Source organism: Vanessa cardui, chromosome 8 (assembly GCF_905220365.1).
Source record: "Vanessa cardui chromosome 8, ilVanCard2.1, whole genome shotgun sequence".
In the NCBI taxonomy this organism is placed as follows: domain Eukaryota; kingdom Metazoa; phylum Arthropoda; class Insecta; order Lepidoptera; family Nymphalidae; genus Vanessa; species Vanessa cardui.
Window position 1 is genome coordinate 9,867,210 of NC_061130.1, and position 12,343 is coordinate 9,879,552.

Sequence of the window (12,343 nt, forward strand, 5' to 3'; positions counted from 1 at the left end):
TAAAGTTAAACGAACATAAATAACAGTTGTGCATGCAAAAATATAACAACTATTTAATATTCAACGCGCGACCAATCAAGAGAAACGTTGAGAACTAGTAGTTGTTCCAATTACCGACACCACAAAGTTTTTGGGCAGTCACCCAGTGAATAAAATACTCATGATACATATTAGCCTAACTGTATAATATGTTTATAGAAATAACATTTATTTATTTATTAATAATAATAATAATAATAATGAAGTATTTTATATATAGTTAGAATAATATGTATTATGAGTATTTTATTCACTAAGTGACTAAAATAACTATAAAGTTATAACTTAAAGTTTACAGAAATAATATTTAACGATATCTATAGAAAAACTAGGCATTTCTTTGTAAATTATCAAATCAAATAGCATTATGAATTATCACTTTAAAAAAAACTTAAGCATTAAATACATCTGTTCTATTATAAATAATTATGTTAAAAACTGAATAATATAAATAAATTTAAATTAAAACAATAAATTCATTAGTGAACTAAACGCTCTATAGACAGTTACAATTTGAACAATTCAAAAAAGAATCCTAGTTACTTATGCAGCTAAAGTAGGAACCATTTATCAAGAGGCAATGCATTGTCTTTATTCGAGTATTCAGAACGGTACGTCAATGCGAAGCATTTAACACTTTCTATTTTTGAATTAGCTTCAAACCTAGCCGTGGTTTATTGAGTGACATTATTAATGGACTAGTCTCGTCACGTTGTTTCCGTCACATAGCACCCGCATAATTTTCAACATTGCGAAGTTTAAATTATATTTCAACGAAAGTAAATCCCTAGATGATTCTAGCTTAAGCCCTAGCCTAGACCGTAATTTAGAATGGTATTACAAATCCCGGGCTTATATAAAATTGTTGGGTCAACATCCGTTCAAGACGACTGCGTCGAGATTCGCAAGGAAACCGCAGTCTTTTCGAATGCGGTTGTAAGTCAGTACACCATTAGATGGTCATGTGTAAATAATACAGAGATATTTTATTTATATCTGAAATATAACTGTTTAAAAATAATAATATAAAGAAATAAACCGTTGATTGATTTATGTTTTGTGAATGGTGCAAGGACAGTAAAATCCGAGATTATAGAAAAGAAACTATTATTTTTAAATTACATCAACGCTGTCCGAGTCCGGTGACGATATCTAGATAACAGATAGAAAGCGTCCGAACAACACCAACTGCGTTACGCGCTCTGAACAAACTTGAAATAGAAGCCGTACGACAAATAAGGTTCGGACAACTTGGAAATGTGCACTGTCTGTGTAATGTCGTACTGTTAAATGCAATATATGCAGCAGGGAGAAAATTTGCCATTTAAACGGCATAGCTCTGTATGCCAAATTAGAAATAAGTCCGATTACAGTGTTTAATTTGTAGTGCTCGTATATTGTAGGTAATGTGCGGGCAGAGAGGTCACACAGTTGCGATTTAAAAGCAAACGAAACACTATACGAAATCTCTGCTTCCAATGTCAGACACAACAAGGTCGCCTCTCACGATAAACGCCTCTGCGATTCTTACAGCATTAAACAAAATAAGAGACAAGACACCGTCTGAATTTTAACTGTACCCGAAAACATTTATCCATACCAAAAAAAACCATATTAAGAAAACAATATAAACTTCATAGCAGACGTTTCGTTGTATCTTTTAAAGATTTATATCATCGTAAAAAATTTAATTTTCTTGTGAATGTACCAACTACCACAGTTTTATATTCTCTTATCTTAATTTAAATTTGCACGTGCCAATAGTACGATTAGTTACATTTAGTCGGTCTTCAAAATATTACATAATCTTGAAATTCGCACAAATTTCCTCGTTATCTTTTTAGCGGGAATAGAGATGAAATGAAATTGTAAGAGAATTTAAATACCCGGAATACATATACCGAGAAGGATAATATATAAGGATAATATATCATGATAACGTCCTAGACATGGTAACGTTTATGTTAAGAAAACGATTCCGAAAAAAAAACCTAAATGAACTTTAAAATTTGGCATTAAAATTAAACTATAATAAATTCAATTAAAATAAAACAGATTTACGTACTTTTTTTATAATATTTCTGAACTCTCAATAAATAAATAAATAAAATAAAGATAAATAGACTTTTTTGATGTCGATACAGACGAGCGATACTTTTATTATACGATTACTATTCAATTTCGAAAGTCGAATACAAAAAAGTTTCATGCAAGTTTTTTGGTTTAAAACACCCGTTTTTATTCATATTTTTGTAAAATCATAGACAGTTTTTATCGACGAGCGCTATATAATAAAACAAACACCTTCGCTGTAACAAATAATACTTAATGTAGGTCGATAAACTGTGTGAGGGAGATTTTTAATATAAAAAAGTATTAAATTGAAAACAAAAGGTAACAAGAGTAAGTTTATTCTATAATAATAAGCTGCCTTGACAAATATAATGACCATCTCAACTCAACATGCGATTGTATTTAAACAACTAATAAGGATAAAGTGTGATGATAAAGGATAAATGCAATGAATTGTAATCAAAAGGTTTTTCATAATAATCAGCGATTAAAGGTTTCGTTTGTTTCTAAAGCCATTTTTTAACGACACAATTGTCACGTTTTAAATCAAACAGCATTCACATGATTCGATTTTAGTCGATTAAATGCTAAATCAACAGCAATTTAAACCTTATAAGACTTTCAATCGAATTGAAGTAACATAAATGGATTCAATTAAAGTTCGCCATCTTTAATTTTTTGTTGATCTATTTTTTGCTTATAACGAAATATTAGCCGGCAAATATAATCCTGAAAATTCCTTTTTACTTATATTTCCAGTAAAATAATTTAATAATAATATAATTTACGCAATACAAACTGCTTGTCCCGTTTTCGTACGGGTTAAATGGGGGCTTTATCAGGAGATATAACCATCTATGTATGAAAATAAAAATTAGAAAAATAATGCTTCAGAAACGCATGTGAGTAAAAAAATATTCATTGGATTTTTATCTCTAGGAAAATTCCTGACGATAAGCAAGTTTATTTTGGTATTTGATAAGAATTTAGCATTAGGTACCAGCTGTTATTACCCCCAAGAGATTAAAATTAATTTTTAATATTTCTTTAGCCATTTTTTATCAATTTGTGAGTTAAAGTTTTTGTTGGAATCATCTACTTTCTTATCGCTAAGGTATCTTAGGTAGCGCAAGAAACGCATTCACTTGGTCGTTTTTTCGTCGACGTTGCAATAATAATCTCAAAAGCCTCGTATTTATTCTGAATAGTATATAAACTATGACAAAAGGTTATCATAATATTAGTGATAGATTTTCAATCGGATTCAAATTTTGATTGAAATCCGACAAAAGATGACTTTTCAATCCACTCAAACTGACAAACTTTATCCCTTTACACTACTTTGAAAGATCCGATTTAACAAAAATTAATACAAATAATAAAAAACCGTCTATATACATATTTGAGAACAACTATAAAATGACTTATCCGTCATAGTGTTAACAGTGCGACCGTGAAATGTTTGCGAAACAAGTAGGTATATCCATGAATATTATGCAATTGTAAAAATTACAGATTTCAGAATATGCACATTGTTGTATATTATATATAGCCTTCAACTGGTTAGACTAGTCGATGTATTCGCGAAACTTTGTAGTTAAGACTTACAGCAACAAACTTGTCTTCGCCCACACCTTGACACAGTCACTTACGGATATATCAATTTATTGGTATCAGATATTATTATTGTTAATTAAACTTGGAATGTTCATGCAGATTTCTAAATGAATCAAAACCAGCGTTTGAAATAAAACTGAATTTATAACATATATAATAAGTAATACTATAATTACGAAAGTTAGTCTTTGTTGATAAAACTCGATCGAACGGCTGGTATAATTATTTTAAACATTTCGTTGAGTCAATAATATCTTGGAGAGAATTAAGAGGGTACTTTTAAAATATACATAAAAAATAACTACTTAAATTGAGTGTACTCCGAGAAAAAAATTAAGAGTATCGTAAAAAAAATAATCTATATGCTTATTAAAATTCAATGTAGGTAATATTTATTTAATAATAAGGAAACCACAACCAATGAAGTACCAATTTATGGTAAAATGTTTGTACATATTGGTATGTATGATTATTGCTATTTTCAGATTAACCTGTAACTCAGCGCTGCTATAATTTTAATTTCAATTACTTAATGCCCCCAACAATTTATTTAAATATATATTGTTCTTTCTTAGTTATAAAGTTAGTGTACTTTATTTAAATATATAATAAGGACTAGTTATCGTTGATCGAAATGCATAAGAAACGAACCTGTGGTGCAAGGACCGGTGTTAGTTCCGTAGCCGCCGTTTTGATGGTCTCCAAAGACACTAGACGTAAATCCTAGAGCCCGCATGACGCTCTTCTCGACAAAACCCAACACGAACTCCCATCAGTCAGGTCTTGAACGTACCGTAACTCTAGCAATTCAACACAGGGGGACACTGAAAACCGCTGAACCACTGAGCCGTAACACACGCACTCACTAACAATTGTTACAGTTCCCTATTCTGCATACCGATTCATCGCCGCACTGTTTCCTCGAGTGACATTATACAAACTTTCAATGTTTTGGAAACAATAGCTTTCCCAGCGTATAATATCTAAAAATGGAAAGCAACCGATTTACCCTGTTATTACGACACCACACTAGTAAGGCACTGTCAAATATAAAATGTAATTTAAGTAGTTGACAATCGTATCGGTAACGGTTCGATATTTTTCGACCACGTAAATATACGTGAATTTAACACTGACGACCGCAACTAACAAATAACTCTAACGTACTGACCGGAGGCAGCTGTGCGCGACCGGCAAAAAGAGAAAGAACGATACTATGACGTATAGTATAAGGCTCTCATAAGTCTGTAGCTGGCATAGGAAAATACATAAGGAAGTGCACTTTGATGTTTAAGAAATAAAGCTCAATATGGTTTTATAAATGTTTACACAAAAACACAGCTGAGTCAGTTTCCTCGAAACGTTGCGTGTGGAAATCCGAGATGGTTTGAAAGGTAGTCATTGAGTGTGAAAGAGACAAAAGCAGACATAGCGAGCACAGCCGATTAAAGCCGATGGTAAACCGACCGCCAAGGCCGGAGACGTCACGTTTATAGACTAGACATGCCCTTATGTACTACGATTTAATACATATATATTACAAAGTTTATTGCACTGTGACATATTAACAATACATATATTTAAAATCATAGTTATTTATAATATACAATACAAAAAAAAAATTAAATATAAGGCATACCAGTCCAATAGAATTTTTATAAATATACATTAACTTACGTAGTTATAAACAAAGACAATTGTAACATATCTTTCTCTTGTGCCAATATATCAAAAAATATTAAGGTTTATTTTAATATTTACAATGTGATAAGTTTAAAAAAATGTTTATGTAGTGTAGCTTGAAGAAGACCGAACAACACAAAAACTATTTTCATAGTTTTATATTTACATTGTATTGAAATGCAATATACGTCAAATTACACAACTGAGTTTGCAAAATAATATTTACATTTTATATTATCTTTATATGTAAATTTATATCAAATATGTGTCTTCTGTATAATTAAATAAACTTTAAAATACATAATACATTATAAAATTAAAATGCTGATGATATTTTTTGTTTCAGTTAAAAATTATATGAAGATATATTGTACTATCTTTTTTATGAACGGTACCCAAAAACAACTTACTATACAGGAAATTATTTGTTTATGGGTCCAAAAGATTATCATTGGCTTATAGTGGCCTGGTTTGGATACAATTCTAGCATTTTAGATATAAACTTAAATGCTCTTTATTAATGTATAGTTATGAATACATAAGGTCAATAAATTTAAAGACACATATTTTTGTATTACATAGATTTTTTCGTTCTTTATCATAACACTGCATCCGATGCATTGTTAACTTAATGCAGATCCGGAATAGCAAGCCGAATGTTATTCATGTTTTCTCTCTCGGCATTCGTTGCCCAGTGGAGCGTGACTTCAATATGAGACGAAAAAAATCTAATACCGAATAATTGTTTTTTCTTTTGTCAACGTCAATCACGTGATACGTCACCATTGATGACATACAAATTTTCTATGGTGATTTATTTATTTATAATAGATTTCCTGCCGTCTGTCCGCTTAGATCTTTTAAGCCACTACGGATTTTAATACAATTTTCACCAATAAACAGAGTGATTTCATATGATATCATATGTATAGGTAACACATGCACATTACCTATATTGGATCCGAGAAGATGTTGTTTGTTCTTCAATCTAAAACTTGTATATAGACAAAATAGTATGCACGAGAAGCCAGAATAGCTTGTTTAAAATAAATTCATAAAATTATAATGAAAAGTTATAAAACAATTTATATCAAAATCAAAATAAACTTGATTCAAGTAGGCTTTTACAAGCACTTTTGAATCGTCATTTTACATTTAAGTGAAGCTACCACCGGTTCGGAAAGTTGATTCTACCGAGAAGAACCGATAAGAAACTCAGTAGTTACTCTTTTTTAACATTTAAAAATACAAAGTCGTGTTAGTTAAATACAATTATATAAATTAATATATCCTGCGTGTAAGTCAACAGGTATTAGCACCACGCTTTTTTATCATCTATAAAATCTTGTATTGAATAATATGCTTTTTCTACCAATGTATTTTTACAAACGATTTGAATATACTAAACAGCAAAGTTAAAAATAAAATTAAAGTATATTTTAGCGAAAACTGTCAAAAATGTTGTTGTTTTGTGTGTAAACGAAAGTAACAAGCGCTTGGAAAGTTTCATTGAGGTCATTAGAATTCTGGGCATATGAAGATGCAATTTTGATAAGGTTTTATGCTAAATATTTAACAGATTCAAATGCATGAAACGTACAAAGAGTCGGAAAACATCTCTGCCAAGTCATTATACTCAGCGACTATTTAAATGGTAGCTTTTTTATGTTTTGTTTCGTACTGTTTTGCTGACAAACAAATAAAAATAATAATTAATACATGTATCCATACAAATAATTATATATATAATACTCCTGGGGTTGATTGTACAACATGTATTTATAAACTATAAACCCCAGTGTGTGTGTACGCGTTTGTTTGTCAATATCTACATTCACATATTATTCATTACAGTTACTAACATTGTATATTTTATTTATATATCATTATTTCTTTTCTCTTTTGTCACAATAACGCAAATGGCTTCTCTGTGATACAGCCCACGGCTGTATCATACAAAGCACCTAACGAGACACATGCTTTCCTCTATCTAATTGAGAAATATGTTCATATTTGGTTATATAATTTACTCTCTATGTACATAAGAGATCCGGTGGATAAAAATTGAAATCTGAATTGAAAAATACGAATTGAAATCTAAGCAAGCACCGTTAAGTTTTTCATGTACTATATTTGAAGAACGGTCATTGGCCGCCTATTGCGTCATCAGTTGTGATCGACCAATGACCATTCAGGATAAACTGAAATTAGTTTATCTGACTTAGATCGGCGTTGTAAATTGTGGAGGTATGTTTGGATAAATTGAGTATCAAATATGAAGCTCAAAAAAGGACACGAAAACGATACTCAGTGGAGATACAAATAAATACTAAGTATATATAAAAAATATATCACAGTGGATGCTACTATCCTGCAGTTCGACGTTTATAGGCGGAAACTTTATAACTGTAATAAACTTTTATACATACGTTTTCATTACTCCTTGTAATATTTAAATTAAGAAATATGTTGAAAATCCTCTTTATATTGAAAAAACCTGTGATAATTTATCTGAAAAAGTGCACCGTGCATCGTAATGAAAACGATTAAACATATTTTCAAATACCGTAATACATTTATACTATATAATGTTATTGAATGTAACATTTTATGTCCATAACGTTCTACCTGATTAATTTTAAGTTAAATTGTAATTATGAAAAATAAATCATAGTTGCTTTCGTGTAACTCTATCCTGCTTTAAAATATTAAATGACGCGAGAAGCCATAAAACGAAACAAGTTGAGTTTTTAACTGCGGATGAGTCGAGTACTCAATCGATTTTATAACATCAAACACTATTGTTTTTAGTGCATATGAAGAATCACAATTAAATATCTAATTAATATTAATTTTAAAACAACTGAAGGACATATATTGCACTGTCTGAAGCACTGAAACCCTAAGATTCTAAGGGAACTGTAATTTATACAAATATACCTAGTACATATAGAACGCAGTCGAAATCTCGTACAAATAAAAAGTTCTCGTACAAATCACCTACATTAGGAAATTCTTAATTTATAATGTAAGAAATATAAAAGCGATATTTAATCTTATTTTAATAACTTAAAGAAAGATCTAAACTGCATTTTAAAAAATCGTGACCCAAGAAGGCAAAAAGTTGATAAAATTTTATACGGTAAAGTTAAGAAATCTGTGTTTAGGCTTACGTTTATGGGTAAAAGTCTGAGGTTAAAACTTTTTTGAAAGTTCGCCACCTTGTTTATGTAAAATATCATCAATTACATCAATGAAGGTGAAATTTTGCACATATGTTAATTATTTATCAAATTAATAATGTGGGATGTTCAGACATCTGAAATATTAATATTAAACAGATACGTATTAGACGTATCTGTTTAATATTATACTTATTCAAATCATTAGTCGTCTTTTTCAATAAATCAGTTTTATTGTTATATTATTAAAATGTCATGTAGCGTTTCAGTAAATTTTTGTGGCCGTTCCCGTTAATCAATAACGGGTTGACTCCCAAATCTGTACTCAAAATGCGGTATCTGTGGAATGTAATACTTGATTAATTGCAGTTTTGTTTTTGTTAATTGGTGGTCACAGATAGTATGCTCCCAGGGTGAAATGGGTTTAGACGATACAACAATACAAGATGTATTGCCCAAACTCATCAAAACTATTACTTAGTATTTCCGTTGGATTATCCTATTGGGTAACAACTAGTAAATATTAACTTTCTCTTTTGAATGATTAAAAAGAAAACAAATTCATTTATGGTTAAGCATTAGTGTCAATCACGTGCGAATCATTTCGAGATTATAAATAAATGTTTATTTTACCAAAAACTTTCTTCCTATCTCTTAATGGTCATTTCCAGTTAGTTAACATAATATTAATCTCAATGAATGCCGCTGAACCGGTTTGTATGAAAGACATTTTTAATCACTTATTGGCAATGCCTCCGGTGTTGTTTTGAAAGCTGCAAAATATATATAGACTTAACAGACTCGTTTCATCTATTTAGGAAAAGGTTATTGAGTACGATTCTCTAATGAAACTTAGTTAACTCGCAAATAATTAAATAATTATTTTATTTCCTTAGAAACTGACCGTTATTGTTGTTTAACACATATTTGTAAACAACAAACATACGTTATAACAAATATGAACCAGAACTTAGTATAAAAGGCATTCTTATCATTGTCTAGAACATTTTTTTAGCACTTCAACAATGAAAAACTAATCAAGACACATTAATAATAAGACCTATAATAATATAATAGAAACTGAATTACATAAAAAAGAGAATCGCACATTAAAGGAAATAATCTGCTAAATTAAAACACGAATCGGAATTTTTGTATTCCGTGGCGCGTTACTGTAACGATATTGAAATAGATACAGAAAGAACAGCCAGTAGAAGACAATAAGGTGAATTAACGATGCGCTACAATTGCCGACGACTGACATGATGCTCTAACAATATATTTACCACTAATAAACCTTATACATCACGTCATAGGTACGGGTGAAAATGAATAATGTTATCGAACTACGCACACACACGAGAGATACGTGCACGACATATATTTGTAATGCAAAACTGCAAACATCTTATAGTTACGTCGACGAATAGGCTAACCGTGAGAGTTTCACAATGGTATTTAAAAAGAACCTATTCTACGTTACGAAGGTAAACATATGGATATATTTAAAACATACACGATTGAATGTTTGATAATAATTTACGGAAGTGTATATTGAAAACGATCTTATGTTTTCATACCTACCTATTAATTAATATAAGTGTTAAGAGTTCCGTCAGCTAATAATATATTACCTTAGACATGCCATGGAACCGTTGAGTGTTCCTAGGAATTGTTCCTTTGATGCATATTGTTTATTAATGGCGAGTATGACCGCGCCCCTTCGCGCTGACGAGGCGGACGGATGCACACTTGCACTTACACCGGATACAAGTTAATAAAACATCTAGCAAGTGTAAGTTTTGAGTGTAAAGCAATAATGCTTTTACTTACTGTTTATTCACGTAAGCCAAACATTGTATTGCATTGCTATTTAAAGAAACGAAAAAGGATTTTTTCCGTTTGTTTTGTTTTTTAATACTGTTATAAAAATAAGTCTACGGTTTTCTATCAACGGTGTCTTAATGTAATAGTTTCTCTTGTTGCTTGACGTATTATAAGAGTTCAATGCAATACTTGACACGAATATAATTTATAAAATGTCGTTAAAACAATTACATTTGTCCGTTACACGTGTAATCATCGTGTCAAGATTACACAATAATAAATCTAAGATTGTGTAATACATTGTAAGGGAAGTGTTTAAAAATTATGAGTAAAAGAATGGAAGTAGCACACCTTTTGTACTAACGTTATGTTATTCACATTTATGTAATGGTGAGAATCAAATTTTCATCAGTTTGTTTTTGACACTATAATTTTACACATAAAATATTGTTTAAAACTGTATTAAGGATATAACATAATAAATGTGTTTAGTCTTAATAAGGTGTATTAAGAAATTAATGTTCCTAAAGTATAGTTTTATTTTTCGAAAATTACAATTACCTTATTATTATATTTTGTTTGTAAACCTTACTTGTCTTATTAGAGAAATAATAATACATAAACTAATTCTTTTTGAGCATCCCACAAAGTTATCCAATATTACTAAATTGATAAATTACGTAACACTCTCAATTTTGGTTATAAAATCATTTTGTAAATATACTCATCCAAATAACATAAATATTTGAAAATATAACGAACATCAAAGAACCGCTCCTTATCTGCGATCCAAATCAGTTGGATGACGACTAGATGATGCAACATAATGAGATCTAAACGCGCCGTATCGTTGAGAAACACCTGAATATCATATTAAATTTTATTGAAACATTACATATGTATTTTAATTCAAATGTTTATTATTCGAAGAATCTTAAGTATGCAAGTCTATTTTGTTTTATAACAACCATTGTCTGAATTAAACAATATGTCGACATTATATTTAGAACGATGCCGAGTGTTAAATTTTACGCCATTGACAAGAGCTTGCGATATATCCGTCCAATCGACGTAATCTACAAACGTCCACGTGAACCAGTGGACTTTAACACAAGAGCTATGCCCTAGATTATTGTAATAACATTCTCACTCGTTACGCCAAATGGTAAGAATCTTCATCGTCGATTAGGTCCGTGTCTAGTCAGTTAGCCAATGCAATGCAAATAACGCGTAAAATTTCAAGTTATTACAAAACTCTAATAATGTTGCATTTTATGAGCATGCTCACGTTTGCCTAGGAATTTGACTTCTATTTACTAACATACATTACGCTGTCTTCGTCAATTTTCCCTTTCCTTTAGGCACGTACTTGAGTTCTTGCGTACCAGCTATATTATAATACCATCGACAATAACTTTTAATCGTATCAAGCCTAATAAATCAGACACTTAACTTATTTTCAAGGATCATTATACATGTGGAATTTAGGTGCATAAACATTACTCAATTAATGTCGATTTCAATGAGTTTTGATATTTAAATTTGTTAAAAAAAATATTTTTATACGATATCTATGAGACAGGTAACGTATCGATATGAGCATATAATCAATCGACACTAAATAACTCGTAGATTGTTACAGGCTTTAAATTTTTGAATTCCTGCCTATATTTTTAGCTCCCAGAGCAACTGGCGGACAACAGGAAATAAAAATATGATTTCACTTTGAACTACATATGTTATAAATTCTGTTTTTAGTTTTTTATGATTTTGCTACTGTTTCCTAACAAAATAAAATGTCAAAATACTGCATTAATGTTCCGCATCAGAATCGATATTTACCGTTGGTACCCAATCGGCGACTATCTGGTATCGTTTCAAGCTGCGCACCCGTGCCTGTCTCCGGCCTCGCTGACGGCATC

At 30.5% G+C, this 12,343-nt stretch overlaps 1 protein-coding gene across 5 annotated transcripts in view; it reads right to left on the minus strand.

Moving 5' to 3' along the window:
- The window catches only part of LOC124531643, a 70,797-nt gene that overhangs the window by 34,610 nt on the left and 23,844 nt on the right, over positions 1-12,343 (minus strand). The window contains exon 1 of one of the 5 annotated variants that reach the window (XM_047106112.1): positions 4,381-4,915. The exons of the other annotated variants lie outside the window; for them this stretch is intronic. The gene's annotated coding sequence lies outside the window, so the exon portion shown is untranslated. Of the gene's footprint in view, positions 1-4,380; positions 4,916-12,343 lie in introns of those variants that run through there. 5 annotated transcript variants of the gene reach the window in all.